Source organism: Melanotaenia boesemani, chromosome 9, assembly GCF_017639745.1.
Source record: "Melanotaenia boesemani isolate fMelBoe1 chromosome 9, fMelBoe1.pri, whole genome shotgun sequence".
NCBI classification, from domain to species: domain Eukaryota; kingdom Metazoa; phylum Chordata; class Actinopteri; order Atheriniformes; family Melanotaeniidae; genus Melanotaenia; species Melanotaenia boesemani.
In genome coordinates, this window is record NC_055690.1 from 15857188 (window position 1) to 15876501 (window position 19314).

A 19314-nucleotide genomic window follows, 5' to 3' on the forward strand; every position below is an offset into this window, starting at 1 on the left:
AGAGAAAAACTCCTCTGTTGGATTTAGTGAAAACTGAGGGTCAGCTTAGAGCAGCGCTTCGATTTAAGAGACATTACTGGAAAATATTATATATAAAAAAAAAATAATGAATCTGCTTGACAGATTTTCATAACTAGTTTAACTCTTTTGTATCTCATGACTCAAGCAATTAAATGAGGACTATTCGTTTTATGAAGATTGACTATTCTGTAGTTGTAAGTATTCATTTTTACTGATATGACTAAATCAAATGATAATATCATGAAATAGCAGAGAATTGTATAAATTTCCAAAAGCATTTGCAATTAGATCAGTGCAATGAGAAATGCTACTCTGATGTGCAAAAATGACTCACTGTTGTGGAGTTTGAACTAATAGAGAATGTTAATTCTAATGTAAGAAATGCATCAAAGCAACTAAGAAAAACTGTAAACGAAAGAGAGAGAGAGGCAGTGGTCTAACACAAAGACAATTTTTTTGCCATGATCTGAAAAATTCCTGTAGCAAAAATATATGCTATAAAATCTAACTGCTGTTGAAACAAGAGGCATCCTGAGTCAACCTGTGGAGTGCAGGTTCTCATTGAAAGACCCACAGAGTCCATTAAACGTCATGTACAAGATGACCTTCAGTATAGAGTAGTCTTTTGTATTGTGACCTCTACAGAATAAAGAGTAAGGCCAAACACAGAACTAATCTTCTTGATCCACTTATTGATCCTTGTTCTTTACATCCATGACAATAATCCACCCAACAACATAAAGAAGGACACTCACTATAGTTTCTTGATAGAAAATATGACAAAGCATTTCAGTAATAATTAATTAGATCAGCTTACTCAGAAAGAGAATTAACCCTTTTTAATCACAGCTTCGCTGTTCTTTTTTCTCAGTTCAATTTATGGTCCAAAATCATCCCACAGTTTTTATTAACTGCATGATTTTATCTGCTAATGTTAATGGTCATCTGGAAGATTTTAAAATCCAACTTCTTTTCATGTTTACTTTGTTTTATTTCGCTTGCTAGATGTCAAATCTGGCTTCAGTTGCTACAAGCTCAGGTTAACCATAACTGTTTACTGGATCCTTTAATCTAGATATGTTACAGTCATCTTCATGCAAATGCAACGTTCTGTCCAAGAGAGAGGAAAAGAAAGTAAGCAAGCATGTGCGTTGAAAAGGATAACATGAATGCACCAAGAAATATAAAGAAAGAGTCCAGTGGCTTTCTGCATGTGTTCTGAGAAAAAATAACAAATAATGAACTAAAGGGACAAACTCATAAGTGTTTTTGTGTGAGGCTTCTGAATTGAAGTTGTCCCTTTGAGTGCATGTTGTAGAGGGCTGGTGTTCACAGGTGCAAGTTGGTCAAGACAGAAACACTTTTTCATGCTGTCACATTTCACAGAATACGTGGAAATAGGAGAATATTTAAAGGTGTCGTTTTGTACTCTCTTTTGGGAAGGGGTCAAGTGCAGAAATGACAGTGAGGTTTTATGTGCAGTTCTCCTCCCTGATTTCATGTGATAGCTGGAAAATTATAGTGGCAATGCCACACCATCACAAAACCTGTCAGAACCTGTGTGTCATGTTTTCTGATTCTGAAACTGGCTGTGAATTATATGTTGGGATGTGGAACATGTTGATGATGAGAAAATGGAAGTGGAGCATGTGAAAAGAGATGAGATAAAGCAGGAAGAAGAAAAGAAAATCATACTTATGTGGAGCACTCTTGTTAACAGATGCAAATTACATCCTACAGTTCTGATGAAAAAATATGTGAAGAGGCATTTCAAAACAGCGTCAGATTGTAAAGCGTAGGGTTTTAAGTGCTGGTGCTTCCATTTAAGTGCCATCCCTTTGCTCACTACCTTTGACAAACTTTTTTTTTCTAATTTAACGTTTATTTTTTCAGACTACTTCTGCCGATATAAGTTTGATTCTCATGGTTTATTTCATTGTTGTTACACCACTGCCATTTCTTATTAATGTCAGTCATGATTGCTTTTCTTTCCTCTGAACAATCTTTACCCTCACGTCCCACCACTCATAATACCTCACAACCTTACCCTGTTTATACTTCAAAATGTATTAGTCAGCTCCTAGCCACAGGGGGCCACACACTTCCCACAACAGACTGAATTTCATAAAATGGATTTACAGTATTTTAGTTCTGTAAAACTATGTCCAGTCCTCCATCTTTTCAGTTCACAAAGGAACATCACACAGATATGCAGACAAAAACAAAATCACAGAGACACATGCAACCAAACTCCAGGAGGGGAAGTATATGAAGCTGCAATGTATCACCCTCTCTGTCCTGGCCTCTACTCACAGGCGGTTGTGAGTTCCTTATCGCCCACACTTCCTTCATAAATAGTGGCAATATTTCTACATTGAATGGGTAAGATGCAACCATACAGTCTCTGTAGGAGTGCCCTAGAGGACAGAAGGGTAAACAGGCTCACAGCTCACTGAATTGTTTCACTCCTTTCCATACTGTCATGTTGTGAGAGGAAGAATAAGTCAAGCTGGGAGGAGAGGATGCAGGAAATAAAAGGAAAGAGTGAGGAGCAGTGTTTGATGTGTGTTCACACACAGGGATGTCTGATTAGACAAGACAACAACAGCACTTTTTGGGCTCATGTTTCAGCTCCTCCCCGTTCCTCATTCAGTATCAATAACAAATTGCACTGTCACACAGTCCGCAGTGCAGGGGTAGCAAGTTACTAATTATAAATATTCATTGTCTCCAAAAATAAAACTGTTGTTAGGGTGGTAAGCCTTGCAGAAGAGTGGGGGCTACAAATATCTTGTTGCAATTTATCACTGCAATTTCCCCCTGGGATTAATAAAATGTTTTTATTTCATTCATTTAATTGTATTGCAGCACAATTTAGGTATGTTCTGGTTTTAATTAGTTCCATATATATTTAAATATGGATCTGAGTGGGTCATGGCTATTTATTTATTTTTTATTTATTTATGTATTTGTGTGTGTGTGTGTGTGTGTGTGTGTGTGTGTGTGTGTGTGTGTGTGTGTGTGTGTGTGTGTGTGGGTGGGTGTGTGTGTGATTGTGTGTATGTTTGGTTTTTTCTTCTTCTTTTTTTGTTTGTTTGTTTGCTTGGGTTTTTTTTTTTTATAAGTTTTTAAACTTTGACTTGCAAAACTTCATAGATTTTCAGTATCTTTTTAGTATCTGTTTACCCTCCTTGGTGGGGTGTAAACCAACCTCTATTATCTGTTAGAATTCAGTCTGAGGTTAAAGGGCCATGGCGAAGTGTGAACTTGTGTTGACTTAGGAGCGACATTATGTTTTTTGGATACAGAACCAGTTTATGTGTTCATGATTTGCATAAATATAAAACAGCAATAATATATTTAAATCAGTGCCTGCACAAGATAAGATCAGCTATTTTTGGATCATTTCTTGAGTTATTTAAAGCACAAAGTAACGTCAGAAACAATAATAATAGTGATGTAGTGCTGGTGCAGCATCTATACTATTTAGTATATTCATCTCTTAGCAGTTGGAGCCATCTGAAGAAAATCTATAACCATGTCCCTAGTGAGTATTCTAGCAGTACTAAACATAGCCACGGCCTGTCTTTGTCACCTTATGTCTGTCTTCATCCTTTTAAATGACCCCTAGATTTTGCTTAAAAGTACAAAGAAAAGCAGCAAAGAGCCCCCTTTTGTCCTGTTAGTCCTGCCTGTCCTCCATTCTTTCTTTAATTAAATCCCTATCTGTTTATTAAGACAAATACCATGTTTTTAATCCACTTGACATCACTTTTGTCCTTGAGATGTCTGAACATGCGTGCATTAGGACACTTCCCATTCCTCCTTCTTGGCATTTTCAACACACTTCCTCCTGTGCTGTTGCAGTCAGACATGCTGCCCACTGCACATGCCATCTGGTCCCATCATCCCACAGAGTGAACACCTCGTCTGGGTCAATCAGGTTGTCAAGTGGAGTCAAGCAATCTAAGCTAGCAGGAAAACATTAGTATTTTTCTCTTTTTTATAGTTAAAAATGAAATATCTATAGTCATAAATAAAAAATTTTTTTTTTATTATTATTATTATCTGTGACTTAAAACATCTAATTAAAATAACATGAATGACAACTTGGGTGTCAGTATCTAATCCTTGACTTTCCTCCCTTAATCTACATCTTAAGCTGTGAATTTTAAGTGGCTGTTAAAGTATTTATCAACAGACAATTTGGTTTGTTTGCACAGACTGGGACCTGGTTGAATTACAAGCACCACTTAAGTTGTTGATCTGTGAAAGTCCGTAGGGAGTAGCCGCCTTCATAACTACACCATGTGGTAAAAAGGTTAGTCACAAACGTCTTTGTAGACACAGAAAACTGGCCTTTAGCAAGAATTTAAGGTACAGTACAAGCATGCATAAACATGGCTAAAATGTAGACACTGAAGGAAATCAGAAATGACTCTAATGATTCATTTTAAATGTAAAATTCTACAAAATTCTATTAAATCTGTGCTAGTAGATCATAACGTTGTTGCACAATGGGATGTGTAAGAACACCTCTGATCAACATTCCTGTTATTTTTATTCAAACATGTGTGTAAGAAAATGAAAAGATTTCCAGAAGGCATGAAGTTAAACTTGTTGCATCTTAAATTTTAAAGCAAGACTTCTTTTCTATTAGCCCTCTTTTACAATTCCAAAATAATGAAAAGAGCCTGAGGCACAAATTCAGACACTCTCAGTTTTTGTTCAGGAGATTTTTATCCATTCTTCCTGGAAAAAACCTTTCAGATGAATTTCTTGGACATGTGGGCCCTTTTGTGGTCTATCCAGAGATTGTTAACAATCTTCAGGTCAGGGTACTATGAGGACCATGGAATAACGTTCAGCATTGATTGTTGAGGGAGTCTTTTGAGGATTTTGAGGCATGTTTAGGAGCATTATTTTCTCAGCATGTGCTAGCATTTAATTGAATCCACTCTTTCCTCTGCCAATGAAATGTTCCCAACCTGAGGCAACATAAGCCCATGAAATGACAAATCAGCAGTGTGTGGTTTTCATGGAAATCTGGCTGCATTCTGTAATTTCTCTTTTTTGTTTTGTTTTTCTTTTTTTTTTTTTTTTTCTTTTTTCTTTTTTTTATTAATGCAGCCTTTTTTGCAGCTACTTTATCTAGTGAGGGATCTAAGCATAGCATTTTTATGATACACACTCAAGATTTAGCATATAAGGTTCTCTGTCCCACAGACTGGATTCACACACGAACATGTTTTCTGTGCACACGAACATCCTATATGCAAACTCTATGATTGGAGGATACAGGACTGAGGAATTTTCGTTGTTTAAACCCTATATAAGACAGAACTGTACATCAGGTCTTTAGGTCTTCGTTCTGGTTTTGGGACCTCCAGATTTTTCTGCAGAAATCTGTTTTGATGTCTGAACTTTTGTAATAAACTTCTTTTTATTATTCAAGTCAGCGTCCAGAGACATTTTTGCCTGAGGTTCAACTTTTCCACATATCCTTATCAAGATACATCACTAGCTACATGACTTATTCACAAATCTCATGAGTCTTTTTAAGCTTTTTAATTTTAAACTTCTGATGTTTCTATGGTTAAGATTCAATTTTTGCTTAATAAGAGGGAACTAGTTTTCCACAAAGGTAATTGTGCAGGTGTGGCTGCACAGTGGAACATAGCACCACGTCTCCAGGGTCCGTAATGCTTTTTGCAGTCAAATAGGGGGCTTAATGACCAACTGCATAAGCAGTTTGTCTTAGAGAGTTTCTTGACATAGACCTTAATGCTACCTTTCCTGTTAGCTGCCAGTTCTTAATTATATTACCAACAGGGCTACTTGGGAAATGCTTATCTTCTAATAGGCATGTCCTGGTTTATGGGTGTGTTATTTTAATGTACAGAGGCACCTAAATTGTGGTAACCTTTTACGTAGCTGGTCTCTAAGCAGCTAAGCAGCTGCTCAGAAGATCCCATAGCTGATTGTTGAGACATAGTTTGAGTTTTAATAAACAATCACACGAACTATCAAGACAATGACTAATGAAGCAATGTTCCAAACATGTTCATTTTTTCACACCTGCTAAAAGTTGGCAGGGAGCACAAAACTGCCATCAAGACGTGTGTAGATTAAGATGATGAGAAATTTTTCATTTTAAATTTTAGACCTATTGGGTATCAAAACAATATTTTTAATTTAAACCATTTCAGTGAAACATAATTTATATGCGGTCTGTAATGAAATATAGCTTGGAATGCAAATCAATGTAAGATAATGAAAATCTAATACATCATTTCAAATGGAAACAAAAGGTCGACCTCTGTGTTTACAAAAAAGATGTTTTGTTGCTGTTGCAACAACATAATCACAAAAATCACTGCTAAAAATATTATATCAATTATTCACAGGGAAGCAACTGACATTGCATTTAATGATAGTTGTCATGGTAACAGACTATTGCCAGACCTTAATCATGCATCAGCCTCAGTTTTGCTATAGTTCTGTAACGTGTGATCATCTGCTGTGAGGAGGGACTTGATCTCTCGTATCCCACATCTGGGACAGCCAAGCAGACCTTTTGGGGAAGCAGCAACATGTTGCCACTTTATACCAGCTTCTCTGATAAAACAGCTAGAGTTTTTGCTGCACATCCTTGCTGCCAGCTCCATGTTATTGCTGTGTGTAGAGATAATTGTGGGGAAATGGTGTATTTAGGCTCTTGAGTGTGGCATCATGAAAGTCAATAAAGTCAATTAAGAGCTTTAATCTTGTTAAACAAAAGTGGATGTTGATGTTGATTGACCAAAGAATATTTCAGTGATTATAAGCCAACTAATTAAGAAAGGTGGAACAAAAAAACTCTTGGGTTTGATTACTATTTGGTTGGTGGTGACCACAGCCATTTTAAAAAAAAAAATCTTTTCTCTGATCACCCATCCTTGTTAGAGTATGACACAAAAAAGCTTCTTCAACCTTGACCTCCAGTGAGTCATTAAATGTGCAGTTTTATTTCTGTGGCTGCAAGCTGTGCAATACAGTTAAGTTGGAGCACTGGCTCATGAAAAAGAGACGAATATTTTTAATATTCCTACCCACTGCTGCGCTGAAAACAATGGTTATGCTTGGTTTCCCTCACCCCATCATCTGGTTTTGCAATGCTTCTCTTTATATCCCCATTGCGAAGAGGCACTTTTTAAAAATAGAAGGTGTTGCCAGATGCAAAAATAGAAGTGACTGTTCATGTTGATAATGTGATGTCACTTTGCAGGATTCTACTTTATACCTTTTGAAGTGTGTACCTAAATTTGGGGAAAGGTTGGTTTAAGAGCTTTCTACAGGGATCACACAATGTAAAGTTGTCAAATAAAACAGATAAGGTGTGAACACCTTTTGTTTTTGTCACATTGTGATGCGCAGCACTCACGCTGAAGTGACTCATCGCCAGTATATGTGCCTGTTCTGGTGCAAATGAAGTGCATATTTTACAAAATATGCAATTCTGTTGATTAAATTGTTAAACAAAGTGTTTAACATTCATTTTAGGGCTCAGACTTGGTTATAATTAACAAAAGTATGCTTAAACAATGCAAGAAACACTTAACTTTATTTCTATCTGCTTTTTAATTTTAAATTTATTTTTTCATTATTTGAGCAAGAAACAAAATGTCACACCTGCATCAGGCAGTAAAATGAATATTTTCAGAGAAAGAACAGCGAGACATGGGGGTGGGTGGATAGTCTCTTCAACGTCCACATGTTTTTCCAGCAACATCCCAGAATGCAAAATCATTAGGATGTCTTAATAGATGAATAGCCATTAAATGGTAACAACACATCCCAAGTATATAAAAATAAACCTTTAAGTTGCAGTTAGTGTCATGCTGATTTTTATTTTTCTGTGTCTCAGGAAGCCATTAAGCAGACTTTAGAGGAGTATTTTAAATGTCAGTAAATAGTGAGACTATACTTTTGCACTTACTGCATATTGTAGTGTTTACCTTAAATTATCCTGCTTTTTATGACATTTTCAAAGGTGTGTTTTTATTACACTATATTGCAGGGAGGCTGAAATATGCATTTCAGTAAACAGTGCGGCAATAGGACAGGCAGGCATCACAGCACAGAGAAATCCTTTCTCAATATACCATTTTTAGTTCAGCTCTATGTGCACATGCAACATCTAATTCATACACAGCTAAACATCATTCTTCATGTGTTCACTTTGACTGACAAACTCACACTGGCTAACAAAAATACACACAAATCAAGCAAATACAGCACGCCAGACCCCATGTCATTCCATTTGCATACACACACAAATACATACCAGAGCATGGAGATAGTAAAAGAAACAAGTGCACTGAATTCCAGTACTACACAGATCCTTTTCTTCCAGACATATGACATTTAGTCAGTTATCATAGCTGTCAAAACAAGTGTTTTCTCCCCCCTGCAAAGCACAGTGGGTGATGGTGTGGGAGACAAACAAGAGAGAAGGAGAGGAGGGTGGATGTGAGGAGAGGAGGGAGATAATTCAAGACCAGTGTGGATATCTGTAGAGAGAAGCTTGAATTATAACCAAGCCAAAGACAGAACATTGTCATGTGGCAGTGTATCACAATACAGACCCTAAAGTACAGATAACTAAGGGAAGGTGTCTATGTTTCTGCTGTTAACTTTCTATTCTACATCACTATCTTCTCACATCCACCTAAAATTACCCCCACTTACATGTTATCTCTGAACAATAGTCTGGTCCGATCCAAAGCTGATCACAGACTGTGTCACTGTGGACACAACCAGCCCTGGAGGCATGCTCAGGGGAGATGAGAACACTGGATTTCATTGTAGGGCTCTGATTTAGCCTGTCTGCTCCTCTTGAGGTGTGATTAGATTAACACATTCAGAGTGTTCACTTTAACATGCTGTTGGCAGTCAGCATGATTAGCTAAAAAATGCATCTCTGTCTCTGAGAAACCTGTTGATCATCATTCAGACTAGTGAAGTCACAGGCAGCTCCCAGAGAAAAAAACATTAAGTGCTTAATGACATGCCAAAGCTAAAATCAGCAACCTTCATCAAACCTCAATACTAGTCTCTCCCAGTGCATTATAAGCAATAGCGCAGGTGGAGACATTTGACAATGCTTGGACCCTCAGTCTTTCACATGCATTATCATTATTGCCAATGCCTCATTGTAGCTGTTTTAACAGCCTGTAACTCCATATTCATTTTCCAATTTCTGCCTTAGATAATCTGTTTCTGCCTCATTACCATACATTGATCGGTATAAAAAACTCAGCTTTGACATTGTCTGAGCTGCACAGTCCCACAACATCCACTCATTGCCTCATTAAACTACAATTTATAATCCCTGTGGCCTTAAACATTGACTCTATCCCCTCTGTGATTTTTTGGTGAAATATGTCCTATTCCTGAGAAATGGAAAGTGTTTCTAGTTGAATAAAATGTGATTTCTATTATGCCGAAATTGTGGTATAATTTCTTTGAATATCAGTTAAATGTTGCACATAATGAACTTGCATTACGTAACATTGTGAAACTGAGAAAAAAAGGCACATTGCTGCAGAAATTTCACAATACAGAACAGATTATCCAAAGCCCTCATTTTTAAATGCTCTTACTTATTTTAGCAATTCTTCTCTTTGTTTACTACCTTTTCTTTTATTTTATTATTGTATTCAAGTAAATGGAAGTTTTTAAGAACAGGTTCAATAAAGTAGAAACTTAAAGTCTTCTTTTAAAAACAACACAGTCCTGGGTTTCCTTGCCTTTTTTCAGAGCACACAAAAACCAAACAGGAAAAGTTAGTGTACTCTCTTTCCGAAACTTTAAACATACAGATTTATGCCATAACTCAAACAGGAAACAAACAATGCTCTCCCATATTATAGCATAATGTTTGTTATTCCATCCATCCACCCAAAATATCATCTATGTGTGAATTCTGTCAATCTGCTTTAGTCAACTAAATTTCTCTTGTATTTTGGCAGCTTTTCTGTGTTTTTCCTTCTGACTGTTTACTGTTAACATTTTGGAACAGATGTTGTAATGAATAATCCTATTGTCTTTTTGCAAGATGCACAGCAAAATATAACACATTCCTGAACCAAAACATCTTCTTACCAATGCAAAATTTAGAAGTCATTGTTACTTAAGATCCTATTTAGTTAGATATGGTTTCCTAGTATGTCAGCTAAAAATAACAAAAAATAAAAACATAACATGTCTACTTGTTTCTGATCAGAAGGATGCTGTTGTGAAGGTTTTCCATCTTTTTTTTTTTTTTTTAACCAAATAAAAGTCTTGCAAATGCATTCAAACGGATGCATGTTTGTCACAATTGTTAACAGAAATGATGCACAAGAGTTTTTTTTTCAAGCTCAGCTTTAGCCTACTTGGGTGGGTGATGTTTAATCTTTGGAAATAAGAAAAAAAGAAAAAAAGAAATAAAAAGCACTAAATTCAGTTATGGAGAGAAGCACAATCTTAATGTATTCCCCAAAGAAACTTGGCCTTGAGTAGCAATAGACTTTCCAGCAAGACAGTAATTAGCCACATACAGCCAAAATGTTTAAGGAAGCATTAATAAGAAAGTAATATTTCGTAGTGGCCAATTTCAAAACTGAAACCCATTAAGAATCTGTGAAGAGAAATATTGACCAGCAAGATGGCAAATAAGCTTTACCAGCCAGAAATACTCAATGTTTGCTGCTAATTTGACTGGTCAAAAATCACAATAAGATATTCCAAAGATATTAAGAAAATGGCAAAAATAACAAATTCCTATTTTATCAATTATACTGTTTCTTTATTATTTACCAACTTTTGTCACTTTTTCTTAGCAGTCACATAAATATTGGTCAATAAAAAGTTAGCATCTATATTATGAATTTGAATCCTAATTGGGTTTAGAAATGATCATCATATAGTTTCTATATTTTCAGTCAAATGGGTATTTCTAAGGACTAAGCTATGATTCAAAGGAAGAAAGCTCTGTAAGATTAAAGTTCAAGCATCTGCTTGAAGAGCATCATAAGTGTGGTATACTCATCTTGGTGCTTCACAGACCCTTCCAATCTACTACTCACTGGCTTGTTGAGAACATCCATAAAGCAATTCATTTGCCTCTGATGATGTATCACATGTGTTACAAAGCTATTTGGGAATTTCTTAGATACAAGTTGAGCTCATTAAATCGCAAACATTAAATGGCTGAACCTACAGAAGGAGATTTTTGATGAATTACATTTGCACTGGAAGTAACTCCACAAGTGAAGAAATACAGCTGCAAACCAGTGCCTTAGCTATAGCTAAGAGTTTTTTTTTTTTTCTTCTTTTTTTTTAGCTATAAAAGAAGATTAGTTAGCCAACCGTATCTTTCTCTCTTGTCTTCTCAAGTTTTGAGTACTGGCCTATTAGTGTACATCTAGCCAATGCCACATCAAAATTCCTACAACCCAGTGCTCATGGACTGGGATAAAGACCTCTCTGTTTTCTGAATAGTTTGATCCATCTCAGACAGTGCACTCTACATTAATATTTCCCTACAAATCAGAGACAAAAATGTGTTGTACTGTCTCGTATGTCATCTATGCATCATTCAGACAGATGAAGAGAGATAGAGGAAGATGATGAGGAGGGGATACTCAAATATATAGTAATGCTGCATGAATTTTTCATCCACCAGCAGCTGTTTTCATAACGTTTTCTTAGGGCAGCTCTGGTTTCTGCAGTGTCAAAGAGTCATTGGCACTTAAAGTTTGGCAGCCACTGGAATTTGAAAGAGTGTGAAAGACATAAGAGGTGGGATCATTGGATGTGGCAGGTAAGCTGAAGGGGGCGGGGCGTGTTGGTCTCTTGGAGCATTGCTTGTTTGCCATGTGTGTATGAGAGTGTTGTGAATGGAAGTCCCTGGCAGGTTTCCCTCAAAGGGTGTCAGGCAAGGAGACAGGATGCTTATCCCTGGAGAAACTGGCCTGCCCTCTTTGCCAATTTGGATCCTGCTGCTGGTGCAAGATGGGAAAGAAAAATATCCCTTTTTTTACCTTCTCCCCTGTGAGTAGGACCCTGACCTGAATACAGATCCAGATGAATAACATTTGCCCTGTAGATGAGGGCAGACACCACTTTTTGAGGATTCAATCATTAAAAATCCACCCACTCGTTCAAGGTGAGATTTGAGACGCAAGAACTGCAGCATCATGCTCTGGCTCGTGTACCAAGTGAGAAAGACAAGGAAAACGCTGTGAGGAGAGAGCAAAACAAGCAAATGTGACTGCACAGTTGAGAGCTGCAGCCCCAGATTCACAATCATACTGGGAATCACAACACTTTTTAATAATTCAACATGAATAGAGGAGAAAAATTCTGCAGCAAGCAAAGAGGCCAAGGAAATGACAGGATGGAGAAAAATCCAACAACACTCTTAAAATCTCACAGTCTGGACATAAAAGTATGTCTGCAAGACTGCTATAAATTTGTGGCATAGAGAATTATTTTAGCATAATTTATGGCTCTGGCTCACTTACAAATTCCCAAACAACAGTTTAATTTACCCTGACGTCTTTATACTGTACAACTATGTAAAAGAATCAGCCAATTCTTGAACTAATTTGCCATAAACAATAAATAAATAAAATAGCTATCAGTTTTACAATGAAACCATGTAATCAGATTATCTTTGAGGACTGCGGCCTCTGTACACAGGGACACATTTCAAGTACAAACTAATTGGGAGTTTGTACAATTATCTTGGTTCGATTTTTCAATTTGTCAAGGCACCTGTACAGTTTCTCAGACAATGTTTTCCTCTGGATAGAGAGTTAAATTCTAATTGAATTTAGTCTCAAATGAATCAGTCCATTTGGTTGTTCTATTTCACCTGACCCTTGCCCAAACCACATCTCATTATGTATCCTATTCTTAATTTCCTACCACTGTCAAGTAAGTAGTGAGAAAAAGAATTAAAAAAGAAAAAAAAAAACATTTGCCAATTAGTTAGAGCCCTTGTGATTTTTTCCACTCTTGCTAACAACACCCAATTTTCATTAATTATTCATTTTGAGGCCGTGCACACAGTCCCTGCCAGGAGAGAGGAAATGCTGCGGTGAGATCTAATCATTTGTGTTGATGTGTCCCATTTCAAGTGCTGCCACTTACCATGACTGTTGTTTTGTCTTCCTTATGTCTCACTGTGTGGATATTATTACAGTTGCATGTTAGAATGCTTGATGTATTGTGTCATAACAAACAACTGAAATATATATTCAATTAAAATGATTAAAATCAATTAAATTCCCACTGAAAGTGTGTCAGGCATCCAGCACAAAAAGGCAGAGGATCAGACAGAAAACACCCTGCCTTGTCTATAGTCCTTGTGCAATGCTTGATCAGTGTTGTGGCTCCAGATAAGATGGAGCTCTGTGAGTGTTTACAGAGCTGTAAGGTTGAGCATGCTGAGCCATCGGGTCACAGAACTGGTGCTGAGAGGTCATGACCTTTGTGTTCAGACACACTCTTCAGGGAATTCTGCTTTCTTTGGCCAGCACAAATCTATACACAAATGATAACACACAAACAAAATTCTCAGACATGTCTCATTAATTGTATGCCAGGGTAGACGGTAAGAATGCAGAATGGAGCTGAGGCCGAGGGAACAGAGCTAGCACCAAGTCATATCCAACCTGGACAGATGCATGTCGAAACAGATTACATTGCAGAAAGAGAAATGGGGGGTTCCATTTATAACTTCTACCAACAGTAGCGTAAACTGTTAAAATGAAAATAATATTATTCCTTGTAGAATTATATGATTTCGCAGACTTAAAAATCCATCCTCCTTCCTCCTTAGCCATATACCCTCCCTTTCCATCATTCATTCATTCATGCTATCCTCCTCTCTTACATATTCCTCCATCCATTCATAGTCAGCCAGCATCCTCCCTTTACCACATTGATCTGGCCTTCCTCTGTCCATCTCTCCCACCCATCTATCCATTTATCCATATATCTCTGCCTCCTTCTCCCTCCATTTATTCTCCCTCTTTGTCTCAAATCATCCTTATCCTACTCATCCCTCCTCACGTTTATTCATACACTCTTCTCTCCTTCTGTCCTCTTCTTTTCAGGCACCATCTGGTGGGTCTGCAGTCCACTTAGGTCAATGACCCACTGAGACAGAGCTTCCCTGACTCAATGTCTTTCTCCCAAGTCACCAATCATAGGACGTCCATGATGAGGGCACATTCATCCATACCCTCACATCTAATTCTCCTTCAAACTGTATGATAATCTGCCTCCTTATGAAACCAGTAATTTTACACTGTCATGCCAGGGTCTTTGCTAATGAATTAGCAATCAGTGCAAACAGAAATATTAGTCACTGAACAAATAAAAACCTCACTGGAAATTGTACATCTTCAGTTAGAACTAAATATTTAACACAAAAGTTGTGAGTGGAAACAAAACATAACTTTGTAGTACAAACTGTTTTGTTTCCCACATGCATGATAATATCACATTCATCAGGAGGACTATGTGGGCCATGATGAGTAGATGAGTAGTGTATGGGGAGGGAAGATTGAAGTCCTTTAGTTCTATAGAAGTGCTTCCACCTGCTAGTGGGAGGCTGAAGAGGGCTCATACATACACGAATGGAACAACAATAGAGCGAGTCTCCAACAGGGAGAGACAAAATGTGTGTTTGTGTATATTTATGCATGTGTGTGTGTGTGCACCTGTAGTTAGATCACCCCCAACTGCTCCCACACAGCGCCAAGAGCTATTCTGATCAACAGGATAATGGTGTCATCATTGCATGGTTTCATAAGCTGAGGAACTCCTTGCAGAGCTGAGAAGCTGACTAAATGTATGCATTTTAACAGACAACTGCAAACCTGTGCAAAGACTGTGATGGGACCTGCTGTGAGGGGCCCTAACAGATTGGGATGTGAGCGCTTCTTCTTCTAACTGCCACATTGTGAAGCTTGTATTGCATGGAGACTTTGGGACACGGACGATATTTACATCATAAACAAGGTGAGATATTTGGAGACAAGCCCGGTTTGCTTAAATGTTCTACAGAGAGGAAGTCTCTCTTTGAAATTGTATCCATAAACTGGATGCAGTCTCCCTTTTCAAAAGTGTAGAAACCCATAAAACGTGCATTTTAATTAAATGTCCTACAGGGGAAAACTTCTGCGGTGTCAGTTAATTTGTATAGAAGTCTTTGATGAAATGAGCCCAATTCTCAGTTCATTAGACAAACATTTTCTTAATGAGGTTATGGGTTAAACAGCTTTTTTAACATTTTCATACGGCAGCATGCCTATTCTGTGAATTATTCTTTCTTTGAGCAGAGCAAGTGATGAAGAATGTTGGACATTATGGTCGAGCTACATTGAGGTTTTCAAGCTGATATCAATTCACTCATATTTTAACTCATAAGTTAAAATAAAGAGTTCAAAAGCTCAGCCCCACAATCCAGTGTGTGACATCACAGCTCTGCAAATACAGGTTATGGAATTTATTAATCACATTTCTTTTTCTGTCTTCTTTTCTTTCTTGGATTACTATTTATATTTACTTACCAAAAACAGAAAACTGCTGTAAAATTGCAGCAAAAAATAAATTTAAACTTTTTTATGCAATTTTTAGCAAAGTGGTTTTTAGCCACTATAAATCTGTTAAACTGCTTTGTTTGCATTGTTTTGGGGAATAATGGAATCCTGTTTCCTGCACAATGATGACAGTAATCTAACATGACTTTCTTCGTAACCAATTATTTATAATGTCCTTATAAAGGCAAGATGCATCCTGGACAAGTCATTCATCCATCACAGCTAAAAGAAAGACAACAACCATGCACACTCAAATTTATACCTTACCTTATACCTTAGAAACTTCAGTTAACCAAACATGCATCTTCAGACAGTGGGAAGTGAAACCATGTAAATATGAAACTACGAAATGCCCCAGTAGAGATTTAGAGGAATAATCGTCTTGCTTGAAGGAAGCAGTACCAGCCACCACACCATCATACCACCCCATTTTTGTTTTTCTTTTTTGTTCAATATCTATTTCTAATTTTCTTCAAGTCCAAATAATCGAAAGCTGTTCTTCTGATACAACTGAGATAAATCCACACACCTGAATGCTTGTTTTTCATTCTTTGTTTGGTATTTATCCCCAATACCTATTCTTCCCAGTAACATCACATAGTTAATTCCAGCTGTCCCAGTAGAACTAACAGTAAGAATGGGTGGGTGGCAAGGCTCAAATCAAAGAAACAAATAAGGGACTGAACTGACAAAAAGATAATCCTAATTAACTAATTGATGTTCAACACAAAGAAACAAAAACATGACTGACTGCACTAGCTGCAGAAAAAAAAAAAAAAAAAACTACCACAGGAAGCAGCATCGTCAGCTAAAAAGCTAACAAAGGAGGAAGCCATTCTAACTGGCCCAGTCTCCACACAACAAAGGTTTAAACGGTTACAGCAAATACAAACACAATCTTAAAGGTACAAGTCTAGACCTCAGCAAACGCAAGAGGTCAACTACAATCTAACAAGTTTCAAATTGCAACCTAACAAGCAGCATCTCTACCAAGGCTGCAAGCTGTCTAACAAAAATGGACACAGCTGCCACAGGAGATGTCGAGCCCTTTTATCCTTGAAATGAGGCAGCAGCAGCAATTGGTCCAGAGGGCAGCAAACCTGGGAGCAGGTGGAGGAAGGTGTGGCAGAATGCAGCCAGTCCCAGCTAGGCAATGGTACATGACAATTTACATATGAAATGAGGGGAAACAATTAGACCAATTAATCCTCAAGGGCTGCAGTCCTGCAGGTTTTAGATGTCTCCCTGATCCAGCATACCTGATTCAAATTAAATGGCTCTTCTCAACAACTTGTCAACTTCTGCCCAAGCTTGTTGACCCATTAATCTGATTCAGGGGCTCTGCAGCGTTTGTCTTTCAGTCATCAATCATCATTCATCTTCCTCACCATGCTGTCTTGGGTAACATGACTTTTACAGTTTTATCTCAAGGCCCTTGATATTACAGGTCGAATTTTTCAGTTTGTGCAAGACTGAATGTGAGCTTGTACATGCAATAGGTAACATGCCCCTATAAATTAACTGCAATGCAGCCTAATCTACTCTGTTCTATGGAAATGGACATTTCTGATGGGGTTTAACGTGCTTCTTATTTTAATCATGCCATTTATAGGCTCGAGTAATACTGCACATTTTCTCTTCCCTCCTTCCTCCTCTTCTTTCACAATTTCTACATCTCTTCACACTCTTTTGTTTTATTTTATTGACAGTGTTATTTAATCTATCAAATTCCATTTCTCCCTCCACACCATCTGTGAATGAATTTAGTGCAAGGCCAAGTTTAATACATGATACAATTGCAAACATCTACTGTGTGGTTAATCGGAGGTGGAAGAAGTATTCAGATCCTTTAAATGCTAACACAGTCTTGTATAACTTATAAAACCTTTATAAAAACTCTTAGATTAGTATAAAAAAAGTTAAAAAGCACCTATAAACAAGCAACTTTGTCTGGTATATCATTTCTAGCATTATGCCTTTATCTATGTAAGCATATGTAAGCAGAATTTTACTGATGTAAAGCAGCTGGAGATTAGCTAGTTCAAACTAATTAATTTAAAGTTTTAAATTTATGCACACCAGCTAATTCCAAGGAGTAGTGAAATGAAGTTAGAAGAACGAAGATTCATTAGTTTACAGGTATTTCATTTTTTTCAGTAATCTTTCATTTTTGGGAGATATTCATCTAACATCTACTATAATGAGATCATTTGGGAGTTTTTAACATTCCTACTTATGTTTGTGAAAGTAAATCTTAGAAGTTAATATTAACTGCTACGCTTACATTGATCCAGAAAGTGTCCAAACATAAAGCATGTCCATATACTCCAGGAAGAAAAATGCCCTAGTTATAATTTAGTATCAAGTCTGAGACTGTGCGGCTATAAAAGGACTTTGTCTATAAAGTGGTGCCAAAGGATGCTGTACACTGAGCTACGTAACTCATAGCAACCTCCCAATCCATCATTTGAGAGAAAAGCCCTGACACACAAAACCTGCATCTTCCATTAGAGCCCTGACAGACTCTAATTCCTGTCCTCACTCCAGTTCTTCGCAGCCCTGTATCTTATAGTTACAATAATGAAGTCTTCTGCCTCCCTCTGCTTTTGTGAAGTGAGCAACTAAGCAAGTCCTTATTAACGCTTTTCTTTTATGTTACCTTCCCCTCTGAGTCTTTGTTTTCCCTTGACACGCGTGTCCTTGAGGAATGAGGGGACTCATGTCTGTGATGGTGTGAATTATCAGACAAACACACAGGGATGAAAGACCAGCTCTTATTTTGGCATAAACACATAAAAACATTTATGGGAATAAGGATGTGTAAATGACTTTCACACGTCAAGTGTCTTCTTTTCCTAGCTGTTGTTTTGCTCTTTTAAATAATTGACTGGCTGTACTTGTAAAAACAGGGACAAATCTGCTGAGTTAATGTCCCAGCCAAAGGAATTTCAGTACCAAACACTATCAATCCCCTCTTTCATAGAATTGTTACCACCATGGCAGTTCATAAATCTTATGTAACCCCAGCTCAGTGATAAAACAAGCCAGTATTCCACCAGCGCTCTCTGTTTATTGTTTCACTGGAGAGCTGGCAGCAGATGACATCTGCTATATTTACCCTCTAGATTACGTTCCATTTCTAAAATACACTTTCACGTCAAGCAGGTCTCTGTATTGGGACTGGAGACATATTAGCACGATTGCTGAGGGCAAACTGTAGGCTGTTCCTAGCCATCAGGGAATAAAGATATTTGTAGTTTAAGTAAGAGTTGGAGCTGTCAGAGATGCACATGGCTTAGACAGTGATCTTATACTGGGCTGTTGGGGCAGAGCAGTGGCAGTGTTCCCTGTCAGACTGTGGCATCTCAGTGTTCCCAGGACTCCCATAGGAATTGAACAGTGTGTGATTGAGGCTTTGACTGGGAGCAGGATCTCTGAGACACAGCATACATGGTAGTGACTATCTATTAGTCTGACATTTTCTTTGTCTTTTTCATTTTTTTTTTTTTTCTTTTTTTTGACTGTAGGCTGGGCAAGATGCAGCTTTATCTTCCAAGGTCTCTTGCCAACCACAGCAGATGGATAGAAACCTCATAAAAACAGCTCTAAGCTTGCCATTTTTACTTAGCATTGAACCACAAATGAATAAATA

The 19314-nt window shown here is 37.5% G+C and overlaps 1 protein-coding gene across 2 annotated transcripts in view; it reads right to left on the reverse strand.

The window, feature by feature from the left end:
* The window catches only part of rtn4rl1b (reticulon 4 receptor-like 1b), a 157134-nt gene that overhangs the window by 127455 nt on the left and 10365 nt on the right, over positions 1-19314 (reverse strand). The gene's annotated exons all lie outside the window — the stretch shown is intronic.